Source organism: Hypanus sabinus, chromosome X2 (assembly GCF_030144855.1).
Source record: "Hypanus sabinus isolate sHypSab1 chromosome X2, sHypSab1.hap1, whole genome shotgun sequence".
Classification (NCBI taxonomy): Eukaryota; Metazoa; Chordata; class Chondrichthyes; order Myliobatiformes; family Dasyatidae; genus Hypanus; species Hypanus sabinus.
In genome coordinates this window covers 36,518,225-36,542,294 of record NC_082739.1, presented here as the reverse complement: position 1 = coordinate 36,542,294, position 24,070 = coordinate 36,518,225, and the positions used below count along the sequence as shown (strand labels likewise).

At 43.3% G+C, this 24,070-nt stretch overlaps 1 protein-coding gene across 3 annotated transcripts in view; it reads right to left on the bottom strand.

Moving 5' to 3' along the window:
* Positions 1-24,070, bottom strand: part of LOC132385249 (arginyl-tRNA--protein transferase 1-like) — a 94,793-nt gene that overhangs the window by 60,039 nt on the left and 10,684 nt on the right. The gene's annotated exons all lie outside the window — the stretch shown is intronic.

The following is a 24,070-nucleotide window of genomic DNA, read 5'->3' as shown; positions in this document are numbered from 1 at the left end:
AGGAGCAATCATGAAAAAAGGAACGTATGCCCAACAGTCAAAAATCACGTGTATACTTTATTTTTCATCATACATTTTCAGTAGCAAATGCATGAGAAGTGAACATGCATATATCATAAGAATACAAGAATTGCAATCAGATGCTCAACAATAGGGTCATCACAGGCAAAACCCTCCCCATCACTGAGCACATCTGCAAGGACCACTGCCACAAGAAAGCAGTAGCCATCATCAAGGACCACCACCATCCAGGCCGTGCTCTTTTCTCACTGCTGCCATTGGAAAGGAGGTGCAGAAGCCAAAAGCCCCACACAACCAGGTTAAGGAACAGTCAACCATCAGGCTCCTGGCCCAGTGTGGACAACTTCACTCATCTCTACACTAAACTGATTCCAAAGCCTATGGACTCACTTTCAAGGACTCAGCAATTCATGTTCTCAGTATTATTTCTTTATTTGCACAGTTTGTCTTGTTTTGCACATTGGTTGCTTATCAGTCTTTGTGTCTCGTTTTCCATTGATTCTATTGCATTACTTTGTTGTACTGTGAATGTCTGCGAGACAATGAATCTCAAGATAGTATATGGTGACATATATGTACTTTGATAATAAACTTACTTTGAACCTTGACTAAATGCAATCCTCTGTATCAGGATTCCCATTTAGCTAACTAAGGCAAGTCTAGTGTATGGAGTAACACTGCTTTGAGCAGTCAACCCAAGTCAGATTAAGGATGAAAGTCACCAGGGATTCAGATTGGGTGTACAATATGACCCAATCAACTTCTACCATCCTATACTATCTCTGAAGTTGAATTCTCCCCTTTTGATTTCACGCTTAATTCCAAGACTGAAGATCATAATCAAGGTCAATATTTCAGTCCAGTTATTGAGTTGGCTCAGCAAATGTTCCTGTCTATTTAACAATAGTCCACTCAGACTGTGCTGCAACACACAGCTCGAACCGTATCATCAAGTTCGCCGATGACACGACTGGGGTGGGTCTCATCAGCAAGAACGACGAGTCAGCTTACAGAGTGGAGGTTCAGTGGCTAACGGACTGGTGACAGAGCCAACAACCTGTCTCTGAATGTGAGCAAAACAAAAGAGATGGTTGTTGACTTCAGGAGGGCACAGAGTGACCACTCCCCGTTGAACATTGACGGCTCCTCGGTAGAGATCATAAAGAGCACCAAATTTCTTGGTGTTCACCTGACGGAGTATCTCACCTGGTCCCTCAACACCAGCTTCATAGCAAAGAAAGCCCAGCAGCGTCTCTACTTTCTGGGAAGGCTGAGGAAAGTCCATCTCCCACCTCCCCCCCATCCTCATCACATTCTACAGGGGTTGTATTGAGAGCATCCTGAGCAGCTGCATCACTGCCTGGTTCGGAAATTGCACCATCTCGGATTGCAAGACCCTGCAGCGGATAGTGAGGTCAGCTAAGAAGATCATTGGGGTCTCTCTTCACGCCATCACGGACATCCACAAAGCAAACAGCGTTATGAAGGACCCCATGCACCCCTCATACAATCTCTTCTCCCTCCTGCCATCTGGGAAAAGGCTCCGAAGCATTCGGGCTCTCATGGCCAGACTATGTAACAGTTTCTTCCCCCAAGCTATCAGAATACCCGAAGCCTGGACTGACACCTTGCCCTATTGTCCTGTTTATTATTTATTGTAATGCCTGCACTGTTTTTGTGCACTTTATGCAGTCCTGTGTAGGTCTGCAGTCTAGTATAGCTTTCTCTGTTTTGTTGTTGGTTTTTTTTTAAGTAGTTCAGTCTAGTTTTTGTATTGTATCATGTAACACCATGGTCCTGAAAAATGTCGTCTCATTTTCACTATGTACTGTACCAGCAGTTATGGTCTAAATGACAATAAAAGTGACTTGACTTGACTTGACAAAGATAATGCTTCAGACAAATTCCATTAGTTACGATGTAATTTTAATCACTCTGAGGTCACAACACACAGGATCTTTCTTTCTTATTTTGATCAATGTTCCATGTTCAGCCAAGAAAACACTTCAAGAGCTGATTGTGGACTTCAGGAAGGGTAAGACGAAGGAACACATACTAATCTTCATAGAGGGATCAGAAGTGGAGAGAGTGAGCAGTTTCAAGTTCCTGGGTGTCAAGATTTCTGAGGACCTAACCTGGTCCCAACATATTGATGCAGTTATAAAGAAGGCAAGACAGCGGCTATACTTCATTAGGAGTTTTGGTATGTCAACAAATACACTCAAAAACTTCTATTGATGTACAGTGGAGAGCATTCTGACAGGCTGCATCACTGTCTGGTATGGAGGGGCTACTGCACAGGACCGAAAGAAGCTGCAGAGGGTTGTAAATCTAGTCAGCTCCATCTTGGGTACTCGCCTACAAAATACCCAGGGCATCTTTAAGGAACAGTGTCTCAGAAAGGCAGTGTCCATTATTAAGGACCTCCAGTACCTAGGGCATGACCTTTTCTCACTGTTACCATCAGGTAGGAGCTACAGTACAGAAGCCTGAAGGCACACACTCAGCCATTCAGGAACAGCTTCTACCCCTCTGCCATCTGATTCCTAAATGGACATTGAACCCTTGAACACTACCTCACTTTTTAAATATATATTATTCCTCTTTTTGCATGATTTTTAATCTACTCAATATATGTATGCTGTAATTGATTTGCTTATTTTTTTCATCTATATCATGCATTGCATTGAACTGCTGCTGCTAAGTTAATAAATTTCACAACACATGCTGGTGATAATAAACCTGATTCTGATTCATGATTCATAATGCTCCCTATCTTAACGTGAGCAGATTCATTCAAATTTTACGAGAATATTACAATGCAAGGTAAGCACCAGCTCTTTCTTCCTTCCTCCTGAAGCAGCCAGACATACAAATACCTTTGAGTTCAGGTGCTCACCACTGGTCACTTTGCCTTATTATGGATATTCAGCCCAGCTGAAGAGATTCAAGCCACAATTTGATTTTTCATCAAGTGAAACTTTTGCCATAATGAAAATCAAAACTTGTAAGCACAGGAAATTTGAAATGGAAACACTCAACAGGTCAGGCAGCATCTCTGGAGAGAGAAGCAGTAATGGGGACCCTTCACCATTCTGACTGGAAGCATTAACTTTTTTTTCCTTTTTCAGATGCCACCGAGCCTGCAGAGTACATCCAGCATTTTTGGTTCTTAGTTTGCCACAATGAGGTTTGCATGTGTCTGGAGACAATCTCCCACACACTATGCCTTTTCTCTCTTATTTCTGTACATGGAACCATTTTGCCTTGCAAGTCCGTGGTGCTTTCAGATTTGCTCAACGGTAAAGAATGAGAAGCTCCACTGATGAAATATGATATGGTTTTGACTTTTCAACTGATGTTAATTTTCCCATTTATATTCAGGCTCAGTTGCACATTATATTGCCACTGGCTTTATCACTTTTATTCACATATAAAGCTCACTCACATTTACATGTCAGTTCAAGTCCCACTCCAGGCATTGAACACAAGCCATTCTATCGCATGGGAAATGTCATTTGTGGAGAGTTTGCACAGTATCCTGGAAACCAATAGCCCTTAATTACCATCAACAGAATAGCTGATCCGGTCATTATCATGTTGTGGGACATTGCCCCAAGCAGCTTGGTTGCTATCATTTCCTCAAGCAAAAAATGAGCTGCTGGAGGATCTCAGAGGGTCAGGCAGCGTCCCTGAAGGGGAAGGGGTAGTCAACATTTTGGGTTGAGACCCTGCCTCAGGACTGCACCACCCCAGAGGTACTTTTCTGGTCGCAACTCATACTAAACTGTTTAACATACTTTATCTATCCTATTGTGTAAGTTTCTTTTTGTACTGTTAGAAACAGAATAGAGTCATTTTATAGAAGACAGATTTTTATGACTGAACCAATGAACCTGAGACTTGGATCCAAATCTGATTGCGTTAGCAGGAAAGATTAAACTCAGTTCATTAAATAACCTGTCATAAAAAATCCTCCGATCAGTAACAGCAAAAAGGAAATAACCTGATTTATCATGAAAATGATGAGATTTCATAATTCAGTGCAGTCTGGGTGATAAGTTCCCCAGCCAAACTGCCATGTGATGGAGTTCTCTTTAAAATAGTCTTCAAATCGCTAAAGAGTAACACAACACCTGACAGCTGGAGGAAAAAGTGACTGGAATCAGTGAGGGAAATGGGATTGTGACACCTACATAAACTAGGATGGAGTACTGACAGTTTTGAAAAATAAGTAGCTTAGTACAATCAGAGACCTAGCACACCAGTTGCAACGATTGCAAAATTGCTTCAACTCCCACAGCATGTCTGATGCTACAATGCTCGAAGCTGCTCAAGCATGGGCAGTGAGTGCAATGCCCTGCAGGGTACGTTTCAACACTACTCGCAGGAAATTCTATCAGAATTCAAAACCCCGGATGCAGCAGGCCATTCGCTCAAAAATGGGCCTTCAGAGTCAAAGCAAAACATTATTTAGAGATACTTTACCAGAAGCCTTCTGAGAAGATCACCTGACACAGAATTTCATGCTTGGAACCAGGTATGGCAAGGAGTCCTCTGGCTTAAGTAGTTGCCCAGGCTACAGTCTCCCTCAGGTCTTCCTCCAACATCACCCTCAGCTTGATAGTGAGTGAAGTTATCCTCGCCAGTTCAGGAACCTGATGGATGCAGGGTAAAACTGTCCCTGAACCTGGTGGTGCGGGATCTGAGGCTTCTGTACATCCTGCCCGATGATAATTGTGAGAAGAGCACTTGGCCTGGATGTTGGGGGTCTTTGATGATGGATGCTGCTTTCTTGTGGCAGCGCTCCATGGAAGTGTACTCAGATGTGGGGAGGGCTTTGCCTGGGACTGACTGGTCTGTATCCACCAGTTTCTGTAGCTTTGGTGTTTCTACACCAGGCTGTAATGCAACAGTCAGGATACTCTCTACTGTGCATCTATAGACGTTAGTTGAAGATTACGGTGAGATGCTGAATCTGCGCAAACTTCAAAGAAAGTACAGGTACTTTTGTACCTTCTTTGTGATGGCACTTACATGCTGGTCCCAGGACAGATCCCCTGATACGCTAATGCCAAGGAACTTAAAGCTGCTGACCCTGTACAACCTCTGATATGCTGATCACTCGCTGTACTCACAGTCGTAAGTATAAAGCGAGTAGAGCAGAGGGCTAAGCACACAGACCTGTGGTGAAGGTGGAGATGCTATTGTCGATCCGTACTAACTGCATTCTGCCAGTGAGGAAAACGAGGATCCAGTTGTACAGGGAGGTATTGAGGTTTTGGAGCCTAGGGCTGAACTGAGGGGATGATAGTGTTGAATGCCGAGCTGTAGCCAATGAAGAGCATCCTAATACATGCAGCTTCATTGTCCAGATATTCCAGGGTTGTGTGAAGTGACAATGAAATAGCATCTGCTGTTGACCTGCTGTGACCGTAAGCAAATTCGAGTGAATCCATATCACTCCTCAGGCTGGAGTTCATATGCTTCATAACCAACCTCGTCATCACACTGAACGGCAGTCATTAAGACAAGTTAGACATAGAGACATAGAAAATAGGTGCAGGAGTGGACCATTCGGCCCTTTGAGCCTGCACCGCCATTCAGTATGATCATGGCTGATCATCCAACTCAGAACCCTGTACCTGCTTTCTCTCCGTACCCCCGATCCCGTTAGCCACAAGGGCCATATCTAACTTCCTCTTAAATATAGCCAATGAACTGGCCTCAACTGTTTCCTGTGGCAGAGAATTCCACAGATTCACCACTCTCTGTGTGAAGAAGTCTTTCCTCATCTCGGTCCTAAAAGGCTTCCCCTTTATCCTTAAACTGTGACCCCTCGTTCTGGACTTCCCCAACATCGGGAACAATCTTCCTGCATCTAGCCTGTCCAATCCCTTTAGAATTTTATACTTTCATAAGTTACAACGTTCTTCTTGATTGAAGCCTGCTTGAAGCTGGTGGGTACCTCAGACTGCCAAAGCGAGAGGTTGAAGATATCTGTAAACACTTCAGCCACAGCTTAACACAGGAATGGCAGAGCAGACTTGAGGGGCTGAATGGCCTAATTCTGCTCCCATGTCTTATAGGTCTTCAGTACATGGCCAGGTACGTTGTCAGGACTAGATGGTTTCTGAGGATTCACCCTCATGAAGGATGCTCTCATGTTGGCCTCAGAGACTGAAATCACAAGATCATTAGGGATTGTGGAGCTCCGCGGAGCTACCTCCATGTTCTGGCAGTCAAAGGCATTGAGCTCATCTGGGCATGAAACATTGCACTTATGTTTAAAAAAAATAAAAACACAAAATGCTGGCAGAACTCAGCAGGCCAGACAGCATCTATGGGAGGCGGTAGTTACGACGTTTTGGGCCGAAACGTCGTCACTACCTCCTCCCATAGATGCTGTCTGGCCCGCTGAGTTCTGCCAGCATTTTGTGTTTTTATTTATTTCCAGCATCTGCAGATTCACTCGTGTCGCCTTTGCATTTATGTTGCTTGGTTTTGCTTTGTCGAAGGTGATGGCATTCAAGTGCTGCCCACAGCTGTTGAGCTTCCCTCTGTGATTCAAGTTTAGCCCGCAATTGCCATGTTGCATATGAGATGGCCTTCCACAGGTCATGCCTGGACCTCTTGTACTTCCCTGGAACACTAGTTCTAAATGTCTCTGACCTAGCCCTTAGCAGATTTCAAATCCCTTAGTTCATCCAGGACTTCTGGTTGGGAAAGACACAATTATTCTGTGGGGACACACAGAATAGTGATCTATCCTCCACAACCCTTTTGGGTAGAGAGTTCCACAGATTCACCATCTTTTGAGAACGAGATTTCAAAGCACCTTCTGTCTTAAATGATTAAATTGGGTTTGTTGTCGTATGCACCAGGGGACAATGAAACTGCTTGCTTGCATGATGCTCAGGGAGTAGAATACGCAGTGATAATAAATACTAACAAGAAATAGAGTGACGAGCTCAAAGAGCAGAATGCCACAAAGATTTACTGTAGTCAGAAATAGAGCAAGAGAAATGCTGAGGTGACAATAAAGGAGTAAATAAGGGGTAGATTTAGAAGTCTGTGCACGTAAGATGGCAGCGCATTCGGTCATAGCGGCTTCTACTAGGTCAACAAAAGGTGATACTGTCATATTTAAACGTATTATTAATGATCAGAAGACCCTGCTGAATATCAAGAACGTAAAGTAGTGCTGGTCTACCCCATCAGCGTGCGGCTCGCTGTCAGAGAAAATGAAGGAGCTGCGCATCGTGCTGCTACCTGAGTCGAAGGAAGCGTAGTCTAATGCCGAGTGAATGTCTTCAGATCTTGTGATCGCAGGACTCTTTTGGACACTGTTTATTGCGGAATGCCGCAAGTTCGATTAACCGATTTGAGCTGAGAGCGGCATTTGCTCGGCAGAACAATGGATTAAGATGTTAATTAAGTGATCACTTCTGGGAGTTATTTCTATGTCCTTCCCCAAAGCAGTCTTCAGTTCAATGGCTATAGTACATTTAATAATTGGTAGAAGAATTAAAAGGGGATTAGGGAAGCTTTCTTCTTTTAAATTTTAGTGTGCCTCAAAGACCGCTGGAGGAAAGACCATTGTAGCTATCACATGTACAGCAAAACACACAGTGAATTGTGTTGTTAGCATTAACAACTATCCCACTCAAGGATGTGCTGGGGGCAGCCCACAAGTGTTTCCGTATATGCCAATACCAACATAGCATGCCCATAATACTCAGCAGAACACCACAGAGCACAAGAAACTAAACAGAAACAGCAAAACAAGCCCTGTCCCTCCCTCCAAATCACCCCACCCATGCACACACACAGCCTTCTAACCCCAGAATAGGCCATCTTCGATTTCTGGCCTTCAGTGGAGTTGGACTCGCAGACATTGGGCCTTTAGCTTAGCAGATAAGATTACTCTGAATAATTATTTTTAGCATGGCATAGACATGATAGACTGGACGAGTGACACCTCATATTTCACTTAGGTAGCTTCCAACCTCATGGCATGAACATCAATTTCTCCCTCCAGTAATTTTTTTTTAACTTTTCCCCCCCTCTTATCCTCTCCCCCTTTCCCTTTTCTTCTGTTCCCCATTCTGGCCTCTTACCTCCCAATTGCAACCCTCCTTCCCCTCCTTCCTCCTGAGGTCCACTCTCTTCTCCTATTAGGTTCCTTCTTCTCCAGCCGTTTACCATTCCCACCTACCTGGCTTCACTCATCACCTTCTAGCTAGTCCTCCTTCCCCTCCACCCATCTTTTTATTCCAGCATCTTCCCCCTTCCTTTCTAGTCCTGATGAAAGGTCTCGGCCTGAAATGTTGACTGTTTATTCATTTCCATAGATGCTGTCTGACCTGCTGAGTTCCTCCAGCATTTTGTGTGTGTTGCTTTCCAGCATCTGCAGAATCTCTTCTGTTTATGAAGATACTATACTGTGCAAAAGCCTTAGGCACCCAAGATTTTTTATATAAATTTTGTTTTAGATGTCCTTGTTCTGCTTTCGTGTGCCAGTCGAAAAGAGCAAATTTTAAATTTCCAAACATTTATTTTCCAAAAAATTAAATGTTACAGAGACATTTTCATACTTCATTAAAGAAAATAATATATTAAGTAATAGATCACTTTACAAATAAAAACTTGATTACTTTGTAGGTATATAGCCCAGTGCATGATTAAACAATATAACAAACAGGATGCTAATGATCAATGACTAATGAGTTGAATGAACTAAACTGATCAACTGAAACAGAAACGGGTATAGAAGGAATCAAACTGGGTGAAGGACAACCAAACTAAAAGGTGGGCGTGTATCAGATGTGATAGTTTGAACTTCAGATCATCAATTCTTACACCATGGCATCAGTAAGCAAGGTCTCCAAAGCAGAAATTTTGCAGCAGGTGAGTTTCAAGATGTGCTGTCCAAGCTCTTCTGAAGAAACACAAAGAAACAGGCAAGGTTGAGGACCAGACACACAGTGGTTGACCACAGAAACTGAGTGCAGCAGATGAGAGATACATCAGATTGATGTCCCTTCAAAGTCCAGCATTGCTATCAGCTCTGACCTCACAGAAACCACTGGAACCCAAGTACACCCCTCCACTGTGCAGAGAAGTCTTGTCAGAAGTGGCCTTTATGGAAGAGTTGCTGCCAAAAAGCCTTTCCTCTGAAATGGAAACAAAGCCAAGAGACTCACCCATGCACAAAAACACAAGGATTGGGGTGCTGAACGATAGCACAAGTACTCTGGACTGATGAATCAAAATTTGACATTTTTGGCTCAAAGAGGAGCCAGTTTATACATAGAACAGCTGGAGAGTTCTACATGGATGAGTGTCTGCAGCCAACAGTGAAGCATGGCGGAGGTTCCCTGCAGGTTTGAGGCTGCATTTCTGCAAATGGAGTTGGTGATCTGGTTAGAATTAATGGAATCCTCAATGTTGAGAAGTACAAACAGATTCTCATCCATCACTCAATGCCATCAGTGATCGGTCCCAACTTCATTCTGCAGCAAGACAATGACCCCAATCACACAACCAAGGTCATATAAAGAACTATCTTCGGTGAAATGAAGAACAAGGAGTTCTGCAACAGATGGTGTGGTCTCGACAAGCCCTGATCTCAACATCATTAAGACTGTCTGGGATTACTTGGAGAGAAAAAAGCAAGTGAGACAGCCAAAGTCTGCAGAAGAACTGTGGCAACTTCTCCAAGATGCTACCAGCGGATTTTATTATAAAACTGCATGACAGAGAATGGATCCAGTTTTAAAGGCAAAGATGGTCACACCAAATATTGATTTGATTTAGTTGTTTTTTTACTTTTTTTTACTATTTTACTATTTTTTTACTATCTTTATTGTATTTTTTCTGATATGTAGAAATTTTTGATTTCATTATTTTTGATAGCATCTTCACTTTACATCAACTTTTTACATGTGACTAGAAGTTTTGCACAGTACTGTAGCAAATTCTCGTAAGTGTGTGACAAAAAAAAAATCATTTGAAATAGAGGAAAAGGATCAGCTCTGTGAAGGACACGGGTCAGCGAAATTAGTTTAGAATTACCCTGTGACAGAAACAGCACAGCTGAATCGGTTTGTTGCGCTATAACCACTGACAGGACAATCGACAAGATGGTTTAGAAGTCTTTCATGACAGTGCTCAGTGGTAGCTATAGTTTGGTTTCACTTATTAAATACTTAAGAGTATGTCAGCTACAACACACCAGCAGCCTTGCTCTTTATATAACAGCTTGGAAGGCAACATCAAATGCTGATGCACAGCTTGAGTAACTGATTCTCAAAGTCCAAAATCAGATTGTGACTCTCATCCCCATTGGTTCAGAGCCAACTCTTAACAGTGTTGATAGGGTGGTTAAGAAGGCATATGGCATGTTTGCTTTTGCTAGTCGAGGCATTGAGTTCAAAAGTCAGGAAGCTATGTTGCAGCTTTCGAAAAATCTACAAAGGCTACAACTGGACTATTGCATACAGTTCTGGTCACCCTGTTATTGGAAGGATGTCCAGGCTTTGGAGAGGGTGCAGTAGAGGTTTAGCAGGACCCCGCCTGGTTTAGAGGGCATGTGCTATAGCGAGAAGTTGGACAAATTTGGGTTGTTGTCTCCTGAGGGGCAGCAGCTGAGAGGAGATCTGATAGAGACTTGTAAGATTATAAGAGGCATAGATAGAGTAAATAGACAGTATCTTTTCCCTGGGGTTGAACTGTCTAATACAAAGGGCATGCAGTGAATCTGAGAGAGAGTAATTTCAAAGGAGATGTGAGAGGCAAGTTTTTATTGTAAACACAGAGCGATGGGTATCTGAAGTGTGCAGCCCAGAGCGATGGTAGAGGCAGATACATTAGGGACTTTTAAGAGGCATTAGATAGGCACGTAAGTGTGAGAAAAATGGACATCGTGCGGGCAGAAGAGATTAGTTGGCCATTTGATTACAACACTGTGGGCTAAAGGGCCTGTTCCTGTGTGGTACTGTTCTATGTTCTGACTCTCTCTCAATGACCCAAGGTTCTGGATTTATGGTGAATCACAAGAGAATTGCAAGTAAGCTAGTTATGTTCTCGGATTATTGCTGTTTCTCTTCTGGGAGGGTGACCTGTCTGAGCTGTGCAAGATATGCAAGTGCACTGGGAGTGTGATCAACAATTAACTTAACAGCACTGCTCTGTTAAATTAATTCATTGGGGTCTCTAACACTACTTACCATACAATAGCTAATATTTAATTACAATAACAAGGGCTAAGGTCCACAGTTAATTTCAGGATCAAATCAATCCTGGTCTTCACCTTGGCCACAGCTTTAGTCAGCTAATTGATTCCGAGAACCACCTCAATCTAATTTTGGTAGTCTGTGTTCTGGCCCGTGCATCTATTATTGAAATGGAACTAAGAGATGAGCATTCTCTGAAGGGTTATGGATTGTTAGAGTGCTCAAGAGCTTTTCAAATTTCTGGTGTTTGTGTTTTTATCCTGAGCAAGAGTCCAACAGGGTCATCAGCACAGTAAATATGCTTTAACAGGTCAGCAAGATATCACTGTTACAAATATTAAAAAGTGGCCTTGCAGAGACTGTAGAGACCTGCTGATTTGTTCCTTGTGTCCAGTCACAATGGCTATTAGAAGGTGCAACTGATTCACAGATATGAATTCTAGGCAGTCAGCAATATAATGTAATTCTATGCTGGAGTATATGGTGAGGACAAGACCCCCCTACCCCCGCCAATATCCATTACAGCCTGAGTAGATAAGCAGAGTCATTGTGGCTTCTGAGTTCAGTTGTTTCATTGCAGCTGATCAAACTACACTCAGAGGCCATGTTATTAGGTACACCTGCTCATTAATGCAAACATCAAATCAGCCAATCGTGTGACAGCAGTCAATACATAAAAGCATGCAGACATGGTCAAGAGATTCAGTTGTTCAGACCAAACATCAGAATAGGGAGGAAATGTGATCTAAGTGACTTTGACTGTGGAATGATTGTTGGTGCCAGATGGGGTGATTTAATTATCTCAGAATCTGCTGATCTCCATGGACTTTCACAAGAAAAACAAACCAGCAGCAGCTCCATGGGCAAAAACGTCTTGTTAATGAGAGAGGTCAGAGGAGAATGGCCAGACTGGCTCAAGTTGACAGAAAGGTGACAGTAACTTAAATAACTATGTGTTTTAACAGTGGTGTGCAGAAGAGCATCTTTGAACGCACCACACAATGATCCTTGAAGTGGAATGGCTACAGCAGCAGAACATCATGAACATATACACACTGGTCACTTTAATAGGTACAAGAAGCCACTGAGTGTACAGTGAAATGCGTTGTTTGCAAAGACCAATACCATTCAAGGATGTGCTATGGTAGCCCACAAGTATCACCATGCTTCAGCACCAACAGAGCATGCCCACAACATACTTACCCTTACTAGCCCTTTAGAGATATAGAACCGGTCTATGTAGAACATAGAAATTTACAACACACTACAGGCCCTTCGGCCCACAATGTTGTGCCAACCATGTAACCTACTCTAAAAACTGCCTAGAATTTCCCTACTGCATAGCCCTCTATTTTTCTGAGCTCCATGTACCTATCTAAGAGGCTCATAAAAGACTCTATTGTATCCACTTCCACCACCGCTGCCTGCAGTGCATTCCACGCAACCACCACTCTCTGTGTGAAAAACTTCCCTCTGACAGACTCGAGGTGCAGACTCGAGGGGCCGAATGGTCTACTTCTGCACCTATTGTCTATTGTCTATTGACATCCCCTTGTACCTCCTTCCAAGCACCTTAAAACTATGTCCCCTTATGTTAGTCATTTCAACCCTGGGAAAAAACCTTTGCCTATGCACACAATCAATGTCCCTCATCATCATATACACCTCTATCAGGTCAACTCTCATCCTCCATCGCTCTCAGGAGAAAGGCCAAGTTCACTCAACCTATTCTCATAATATACACCCTCCAATCCAGGCAACATCCTTGTAAATCCCCTCTGCACTCTCTCTATAGTATTCACATCCTTCCTGTAGTGAGGTGGCAAGAACTGAACACAGTACTCCAAGTGGGGTTGGACCAAGGTCTTATATAGCTGTAACATTACCTCACAGCTCTTGAACTCAACCCCATGATTGGTTAATTCCAACACACCATACACCCTCTTAACAACACTGTCAACCTGGCAGCAGCTTTGAGTGTTCTATGGACACGGAATGGAAGATCTCTCAGATCCTCCATTCTGCCATTAATATTATATTCTGTCTTCAAATTTGACCTACCAAAATGAACCACTTCACACTTATCTGGGTTGAACTCCATCTGCCACTTCTCAGCCCAGTTCTGCATCTTATCGATGTCTCGCTGTAACCTCTGACAACCCTCCAGACGAACCACAACACCTCCAAACTTTGTGTCATCAGCAAACTTAATAACCCATCCTTCTACTTCCTCATTCAAGTCATTTATAAAAATCACAAAGAGGAGGGGTCCTAGAACAGATCCCTGCAGAACACTACTGGTCACTGACCTCCATGCAGAATATAAACCATCTATAATCACCCTTTGCCTTCCGTGTCAAGCCAATTCTGGACCCACAAAGCAAGATCTCCTTGGATCCCATGCCACCTTACCTTCTGAATGAGCCTTGCAAGGGGAACCTTATCAAATGCCTTCCATATACATGACATCCACTGCTCTACCTTCATCAATGTATTACATCCTCAAAGAATTCAATCAGGTTCGTAAGGTATGACCTGCCCTTGACAAAGCCATGCTGACTATCCCTAGTCAGATTATGTCTCTCCAAATGCTCATAAATCCTGCCTCCCAGGATCTTCTCCAACAACTTGCCCACCACGGAATTCAAACTTACTGGTCTCCCTTTCCTGAATAAAGGAACAACATTCGCAACCCTCCAATCCTCCAGTACCTCTCCCGTCCCTATTGATGATGTAAAGATCATCGCAAGAGGCTCAAAAATCTCCTCCTTCGCTTCCCACAGTAGCCTGGGGTATATCTCATCCGGTCCTGGTGATTTATCTAATTTGATGCTTTTCAAAAGCTCTCTTAATGTCTATATGCTCAAGCGTTTTAGTCCATTGTAAGTCATCCCCACAATTACCAAGGTCCTTTTCCCTAGTGAACGCTGAAGCAAAGTGTTCATTAAGTACCTCTGCTACGTCCTCCGACTCCATATGCACGTTTCCACTATCGCACCTGACTGGTCCTATTCTCACACAGCTCATCCTCCTGCTCTTCATATCCTTGTAGAATGTCTTCGGATTTTCCTTAATCCTGCTCCAAGGCCTTCTCATGACCCCTTCTGACTCTCCTAATTCCATTCTTAAGATCCTTCCTAGCAACCTTGTAATTTTCTAGAAATCTAACAGTACCTAGTTTCTTGAACCTTTCGTAAGCTTTTCTTTTCTTCTTAACTAGATTTTCTACATCCTTTGTACACCATGGTTCTTTAACCGTACCATCTTTTCCCTGCCTCAGTGGAACATACCTCTGCAAAACTCCATGCAAGTGTTCCATTTGCCACATTTCTGCCGTGCATTTCCCTGAGAACATCTGCTCCCAAGTTCCTGCCTAATAGCATCATATTTCCCCCTACCCTAGTTAAATGTTTTCCCAAACTATCTGCTCCTATCCCTCTCCAGCACTATGATGAGGGAGATAGAGTTGTGGTCACTACCTGCAAAATTCTCTCCCACCGAGAGATCTGACACCTGACCAGGTTCATTTCCCAATTCCAGGTCAAGTACAGCCTCTCCTCCTGTTGGCTTATCTACATATTGTGTCAGGAATCCTTCCTGAACACACCTAACAAACTCCACCCCATCTAAACCCCTTGTGCTAAGGAGATGTCAATCAATATTAGGAAAGTTAAAATCTCCCACCACAACAACCCTGTTATTATTGCACTGTTCCAGAACCTGCCTCCCTATCTGCTTCTCAATATCCCTGTTACTATTGGGGGTCTATAAAAAACACCCAGTAGTGTTATTGCCCCTTTCCTGTTTCTGACTTCCACCCTCACTGATTCAGTAGACAATCCCGCCACGCCTTCTTCCTTTTCTGCAGCCGTGACAGTATCCCTGATTAGCAATGTCACCCCCCACCTCTTTTGCCTCCCTCTGTTCGTTTTGAAACATCTAAAGCCTGGCACTCTCAGCAGCCATTCCTGCCCCTGAGACATCCAAGTCTCTGTACTGGCCACAACTGTTGAGTCTTGTGAACAGTTTTGTGCCCCTCAACTTAGAAAAGATGTGCTGGCATTGGAGAGGGTCCAGAGGAGGTTCACAATGATGACTCCAGGAATGAAAGGGTTACCATATGAGGAATGTTTGATGGTTCTGGGTCTGTACTCACTAGAATTTAGAAGGTTAAGGGGGTATCTCATTGAATCCTTTCGAATGTTGAAAGGTCCAGACAGAGTAGATGTGGAAAGGATGTTTCCCATAGTGGGTGAGTCTCGGACAAGAGGGCACAGCCTCAGGATAGAGGGGCGCCCTTTCAAAACAGAGATGTGGAGAAATTTCTTTAGCCAAAGGGTGGTGAATTTGTGGAATTTGTTGCCACATGCAGCTGTGGAGGCCAGGTCGTTGGGTGTATTTAAGGCAGAGATTGATAGGTTCTTGATTGGACATGGCATCAAAGGTTACGGAGAGAAGGCTGGGAACTGGGGTTGAGGAGAGAGATAAAAAGTATTAGCCATGATTGAATGGCGGAGCAGACTCAATGGGCCAAATGGCCTAATTCTGCTCCTATGTTTTATGGTCATAGTTCTATGTATTGACCTATGCTCTAAGTTCATCCGCCTTGTTTATGATACTCCTTGCATTAAAATAGACACATCTCAAATCATCAGGCTGAGCGCATCTTTGCTCTAACATCTGCCTATTATTCCTCACAAACTCCCTACCAGCTGTTTCTAATGGTGCTCCAACCACCCCATCCTCTGCCTCTTCACTTTGGTTCCCACCCCTCTGTAAATCTAGTTTAAACCCTCACCAATAGCATAAATCTTCCCACCAGGATATTGGTTCCCCTCAGATTCAAGTGCAACCCATCCTTTTTGTACAGGTCACACTTACCCCAGAAGAGGTCCCAGTGATCCAAAAATCTGAATCCCTGCCCCCTGCTCCAATCCTTCAGCCAAGCATTTATCCTCCATCTCATTCTATTTCAATACTCACTGTCGTGTGATCCCGAGATCACTACCTTTGAGATCCTGCTTCTCAGCTTCCTTCCTAACTCTTGTTTGATTTCTTGTTTTAGTTACACAGTTTCTTCCTCTACTTGCTTTTCTGCTTTCAGAACCTCCACCCTTTTCTACCTATGTTGTTGGTACCAATATGTAACACAACCTCTAGCTGCTCACCCTCCCATTCCAGGATATTGCAGACACGCTCAGAAACATCACAAATCCTGGCACCTGGGATGCAAACTACCATTCTTGTTTCTTTTTCGTGCCCACAGAATCACCTAACTATAAAGTCCCTTATTACGACTGCCATCCTCTTCCATTCTCTACCCTTCTGAGCTATGGGGCCAGACTCAGTGCCAGAGGCTCGGCCACTGTCGCTTCTCCCAGGTAGGTCATTCCCTCCAACAACACTCAAAATGGAGTACTTATTGTCAAGGGGGACAGCCACAGGGGTGCTCTCCACTACCCTTCCCTCTCTTGACAGTCACCCACTTATCTGTCTCTTGTGGCCCTGGGCGACTACCTGCCTGTAGCTCCTGTCTATCACCTCCTCGCCCTCCCTAACATGCCAAAGGCATCAAACTGCAGCTCCAGTTCCCTGACTCGGTTTCTAAGGAGCTGCAGCTCGATGCACCTGGCACAGATGTGGCCACGAGGGAGGCTGGAAGTCTCCCGGACATCACACATCTGACACCCAGAACAGAAAAATGGCCTCGCAGTCATACCCACTATTCTTGTTAGAGGGGGAAAAAAAGTAACTTACCTTGTCTAGGTCAGTCCTCACTGAAGCCCCAGTGAGCCAAATCCCTATTACTCTGACAGAGTCTCTTTTAATTCAGACCTTTCTCAGCATCCTGGTAACATAATGTAGTAATGTTATTTCCCAGATCTCAAATATATCAAATAGCAAAAGGTACTGGATGGAGATTATCAGTTATTTGTCTAAATGTCAGATACGATTGATAGGGGCAGCATTTTTCAAGCCTGCTTCATTTCTGTAGAAAAAGGCAAACTGCTGAAGGAACTTAGTGGGTCAAGCAACACCTGTGCAGGGAAATGGACAGTAAACATTTCCGGCTGAGACCCTTCATCTCGAGTCATACAAGATGAAGGGTCTTGACCCAAGGCATCAAGTATCCACTCTCTCCACAGATGCTGCTTGACCTGTCAAGTTCCTCCAGATTTCAGCATTTGTCATCTCTAGTGTCTCCACTTCTATAAACAGAATGGTAATGAATGACTAAAGATGCAGCGAAGCAGTTTACATCTTGCTTGCTCTTTTTTAACATCATAGAGTACTTCAGCACACAAACAAACCCTTCAGCCCATCAAGTCCATGCTGAACTATTAATCAGCCTAATCTCATCCACCTGCACCTGGACCCTCCATACCTCTTCTGTCTATGTACTTATCGAAACTTTTCTTAAATATTGAAATCAAAACCACATCCACTACTTGCACTGGCAGCTCGTTCTGCACTCCCAACACCATTTGAGTGAAGAAGTTAAGACCATAAGGCCATCTGGCCCATCGAGTCTATTCCACCATTCAATCATGGCTGATCCTTCTTTTTTCCCTCCCCAGCTCCACTCCCTGGCCATGTTCCCCCTCATGTTCCAATTAAATATTTCACCTTTCACCCTTAATCTATGCCCTCTAGTTCTAGTCTCACACAACTTCAGTGGAAAAACCCTATCTATATCTTTTATAATTTTATATACTTCTGTCAAATCTCCCCTCATTGTCCTATGCTCCAGGGAATAAAGTCCTAACCTGTTTAGCCTTTCCTTATAATTCAGGTCCTCAAGTACTGGCAACATCCTTATAATATTTTTCTGTACTCTTTCAACCTTATTGAGATCTTTCCTGTAGGTAGGTGATCAGAACTGCACACAATACTCCAAATTAGGCGTCACCAATGTATAACACAACTTTCAACATAACATCCCAACTCCTGTGCTCCATACTTTGATTTATGAAGGCCAATGTGCCAGAAGCTCTCTTTATAACCATATCTACATGCGACCCCAATTTCAAGGAATTATGCACCTGTATTCCCAGGACCCTTTGTTTTACCACACTCCTCATTGCCCTACCGTTCACTGTGCAAGACCTACCCTGGTTTTTCCTCCCAAAATACAACACCTCACATTCATCTGCATTAAATTCCATCTGCCATTCTTCAGCCCATTTTTCGAGCTGGTCCAAATCCCACTACAAACTTTGATAGCCCTCCTCTCTGTCCACTATGTCCCCAATCTTGGGAGTCATCCGCAAATCTGCTGATCCAGTTTACCATCTTATCATCCATTGGTACAAATGACAAACAACAGCAGACCCTGCACCGATCCCTGCAGCACTCCACTCCAGTCAGAGGCTCAACTATCTGCTGTCGTTCTTTGGTTTCACTCACAAAGCCAATTTTAAATCTAATTTACTATCTCATACTGATTGCCAACCAACTAAACCTTTTTGACCAACCTCTCATGCAGGACTTTGTCAAAGGCCTTGCTAAAGTCCATATAGACAACATCCATCATCAACTTTCCTGACAACATCCTGGGAAAACTGTAAGATTAGTTTACCTTCACACTCTTCCTGTGGTGCAGTAATCAGAACTGCACATAATATTCCAAATGTGGCCCAACTAAAGCTGCAGCATAACTTTCCAACATTTATACTGAACACCCTGAATGATGTAGGCAAACCATACACCTTCTTCACCACTCTATTCACTTGGTCTGCCTCTTTCAGAAAGTGATGGACTTGCACCCCAAGGTCCCTTTGTAGATCAATGCCCCCAAGGGTCCCACAACATATTGTGCATTTAATCTTCCAAAATGTGATGCTTCTCACTTGCGCAGGTAAAACTCCAACTGTCCAAATTTCCAACTGATCCATATCCTACGATGTCATTTGACAAATTCTCTATCTACTGCTCTTATCAATTTTTGTATTGTCTTAAAACTTGGTAATCACCTATATTTTCATATAGACCATATCTTTACCTCACAAATACAGAGCCCTAATCCTTGTGGACTGATCACAGACCTACAATCAAGAGATCTCTCCTCTACCACTACTTTGTCTTGACCAAGCCAATGTTGTATCCAATTTACAAATTCACCATGGATCTCATGCAGTTGATCAGCTTACCATGAGGGAACTTGTCAAAACCTTAACTAAAGTCCATGTAGACAATATCCACTGTCCTACCCTCATCAGTCACCTTCCTCAACCTCAAAAAACTCAATCAAATTTGTGAGACAGGACCTCCCCTACATAAAACCATGTAGACTTTCCCCAATATGGCCATGCTTTTCCCAAAGTGACTAAATCCTGTTCCTCAGAATCTTCTCCAGTAATTCTCCTGTATTGATGTAAAGTTCAATGGCTTATAGTTTCCAGGATTACACCCACTGCTCTTCTTAAGTGAAGGACTCATATATGTATAATAAATCCTGTTGTTACAAACATGTTTATGACTTTTCAAAAGAAGGAAATAACGTCAAGACAAGCAGTAGGATGTTACGGTTAGTAACTTGTGAGCATGTGATGTTGGCACCCTAAGCAAGGGAACACCTGTGGGCTGTCCGCAGCACATATTAACACAAGTGACATGTTTCACTATATGTTTGATGTACAAGTGACAAATTTCACTCAATGTTTCAATATACAGTGCCTATAAAAAGTATTCATCCCCTTTGGAAGTTTTCATATTTTATTGTTTTACAACATTGAATCGCAATGTATTTAATTTGTTTTTTTGACACTGAACAGAAGACTTCTTCATGTCAAAGTGAAAACAGATCTCTGCAAAGTGATCTGAATTAACTACAAATGTAAAACACAAAATAATTGATTGCATAAGTATTTACTCCCCTTTAATGTGACATATTAAATCATCACTGGTGCAGGCAGTTGGTTTTAGAAGTCACATAATCAGTTAAATGGAGATCGCCTGTGTGCAGTCAAGGTGTTTCAATTGATTGTAGTAAAAATAAACCTGTATCTGGAAGGTCCAACTGCTGGTGAGTCAGTATCCTGGCAAAAACTACACCATGAAGACAAAAGAACGCTCCAAGCAACTGCGAACAGGTTTTGAAAAGCACAAGTCAGGAGATGGATACAAGAAAATGTCCAAGTCACTGAATATCCCTTGGAGTGCAGTTAAGCCAATCATCAAGAAATGGAAAGAATAAGGGACAGATGTAGATCTGCCTGGAGTAGGCTGTCCTCAAAAACTGAGTGACCATGCAAGAAAGGGACTAGTGAGGGAAGCTGCTAAGAAATCTATGATAACTCTGGAGGAGTTACGAGCTTCAGAGGCTGAGGTGGGAGGCACTGTACTTCACCAGTCGTAGCTTTATGGGAGAGTGGCAAAGAGAAAGCCACCATTGGGGAAAAAAATCACATGAAATCTCGGATAGAGTTTGCCAGAAGGCATGTGGGAGACTCTGAAGTCATCTATGGTCTGATGAAACCAAAATTGAGCTTTGTGACCATCAGAATAAATGCTATGTTTGGCATAAGCCAAACACCACACATCATCAAAAACACACCATCCCTACTGTGAAGCATGGTGGTGGCTGCATCATGCTGTGGGGATGTTTCACTGCAGCAGGCCCTGGAAGGCTTGTGAAGGCACATGGCAAAATGCAGGGAAATCCTGGAGGAAAACTTAATGCAGTCTGCAAGAGAACTGCGACTTGGGAGATTTGTTTTCCAGCAGGACAATGACCCCAAGCACAAAGCACAAAGGCTTAAAAACAAAAAAGTTGATGTCCTGGAGTGGCCAAGTCACAGTCCACACATCAATCCAATTGAGAATTTGTGGCTGGACTTGAAAAGGGCTCTTCGCTCACGATCCTCATGCAATCTGACAGAGCTTGAGCAGTTTCGTACCAAAGAATGGGGAAAAGGTGCGCCAAAGGTGCATCTGCTAAATACTGATGAAGGGGGTGAGTAATTATGCAATCATGGTGTTTAATAATTTTAATAAATTTAGACCAATTTGTAGAAATTTGTTTTCACTTTGCATGAAAGAGACTTTTCTGTTAATCAGTGTCAAAAAAAGCCAGATTAATTCCACTGTGATTCAATGTTGTAAGACAATAAAACATGAAAACTTCTGATGGGGGGGGTTGAACACTTCTTATATGCACTCCACATGGGACAATTCATTTTTTATCTTTGTCAGAGTAAGTAGAGTCAATCATTCAAGGAAATTCTCTCTCTTTCCTGCAGCAGACCCAGTAACCTTCATCATTTGCTCCCTCAATCCATTGTGGGGCTCTATCATCTTGGGAGAGCTTAGATTGCCCTGATCTCTTTCACCTGCAACGCCCAGATCTCCTCCAGCTGCTGTGGCTTTGCTCAGCTTTGCCTGAAAACCTGTATTGGCTGAGTTCTAACTGAGGTTCAAAATAAATCAATTTTTCATTGTTCTGACTTGAACAATGACTGAAATGGTAAGTAAGATCACTAGCCTAAAAAGCAAAAATGAACAGCTGATTAACTGATTTCAGATAAGATGATAATAGGGTACGAGATACAAGAGACTGCAGATGCTGGAATCTGGAGCAAAATAAACAAACTGCTGGAAGAAATTGGGCCAGGCAGCATCTGAGAGGGGTGGGGGATAGATAGTTAATGTTTTGGGTTGAAACCCTTCATCTGAACTGGGGGTTGGGGGTGGGGGGGAGAAAGCCAGTATAAAGGGGTCGGGGTAGAGTTGGAGCAAGAGCTGGCAAGTGATCGGTGGAACCAGGTGAGAAGGGGTGATTGGCAGATGGGAGAAGGGAGGGAAGATGATAGGTAGAGGCAAAGGGCTGTAAATGATGGAGTCTGATAGGAAAGAAGCTGGAGCATTTGATCAATTGAGGGAAGTGGGGAGGGCAGATAAGAATGGTGCGGGGAGGGAAGCCAGTGGGAGTAGTCTGTGGCAAACGTAGTACGTGGAGGCAAAAAAAAGAGTGGGTGATGTGGTCTAGTGGCGGTGCCGGTGGTTATAGGGGCACTCAAACTCAAGGAGAGATGGCAGATGTCACCAAGGTATGTGGAGCAGTAGAGTCACTGAAGTAAGAAACTCTAAAAGACAAATGTATGGACTTATACATTTTTTCCTGCAGGAAAGCATCGTGTGGGATCAGAATTTAAATGATGTTGATAAAGCAAATGAGCAGATTGAAAGGCACTGGTAGCTCTTAAAGTGAGCATCACCTTCTCCACTTGGTTTCTGAAACACTGAGGCAAAAGCTAGACACACTGTACAAATCTGACTTTACACTTATCACCCAAATTACATCTGGCTATGCAAACTTTCAAACTTTATCAGCATTGAAATCTTTGAAGTAGTGTCTTTCCTGTAATGTTTGAGTTGTGTTACCCTCTGCCGCTAAGTGTCTTTTGTAACAGTGTTGCGCCTTTGGGAGATAAATCTGTGAGATAAGACACTTAATACCAAGACGAGTTCCACCATGAGGAGTGCTGCTGTCTGCTTGCCAACTGGGGTTCTGAGGCCAGGCTATTTTTAGGATTTTCACATCCTGTCTGAGCCTGAGTCTGCAACATTTTTTTGAATATTGCTAACGTCAAGACATCTTGCTAATTGAACTAACCTGCTGGAATGGGATAAACCAGTTCTCCGAGCATCTGCTCCACCAACTTAACTTTCATGTGATAATCAGCCAGAACATACTACTGACTTGTGGGCAGTTTCTAGTCAGCTGTTGTCTGTCACAAGAGCAGCTGATTGGCTGCAGCAGCGAGCAGTCCTGGGCGCCTGCACTGCAGAATGCACCAAAAGCAGATCAGGTGCATCTGATAAAACAACAAAAAAGTAGAATCTAGACATCCAAAACAAAAATTTTGAAAAAACAGAAAAACTGGGCAAGTCAGGCAGCGTCTATGGAAAGAGAAACACTTAATACTTCAGGTTTACGAAAGGGAGAAACACATTTGTCTTGATGGCAGAGAAGGTGGAAGAGAGGGGTGAGTGGAATCAAGGGAAATTCTCTGGTAGGGTGAAATAGTGGGGCAATTAAAATAAGATTGAGAGAGACACACAGAGGACTGCAGATGCTGGAATCTGGGGCAAAAGAACCCAAACTTCTGGAGGAATACAGTAGTCGGGCAATATCTGCGCAGGCAAAGAAGGATGGTCAACATTTCAGGTCCAAGCCCTGAAGCAGGGCAGAGTGAAGGAAAGATGGCCAGCATAAAGAGAGAGGGAGAGGAGTGAGGCAGAAGCTGGCAAGCAATAGGTGGAGCTGTGTGAGGAGGAGGTTAGTGGGAGCAGTGGTAGAGGGAATGGCGGAAGAGCATCGGGGAGCAAGTGAGTTGGGTTTGTGGGTGATTGGCAGAAGGAACCAGGAGGGGGAGGTGAGAAAATAAGATTAAGAATCTTTGTCTAATTTGAAATTGTCTGTGTAATGTTCATATATTAAAAAAAACTAGGCAGGAAAAATTATTAGTATTCATACAAAAAGACAAAGCAAGTCACAGTATATAAAACTGGGGAATTCAATACCAAGCCCTGCAGGCTCCAATATTCCATGATTTGGAGATGAGGAATGTTCCTCAAGCTTGTATTCGGTCTCATTCTTACAGTACAGGAAGCCACAGACTAACATCAGAGTGTATGTGGAATGGTGAATTAAAGTCCCACAGCAACTTTCTCCGCTACCTAAACTAGCTTGTTTCTCTCTGTCCCAGTTCAGATGAGGGATTTAAGATCTGAAACATTATTTGCATCTCTTTCCACTAATGATGTCTGATCTGCTGAGACTTTTCCAGTTGCACAGGGCCTCTCCTTCT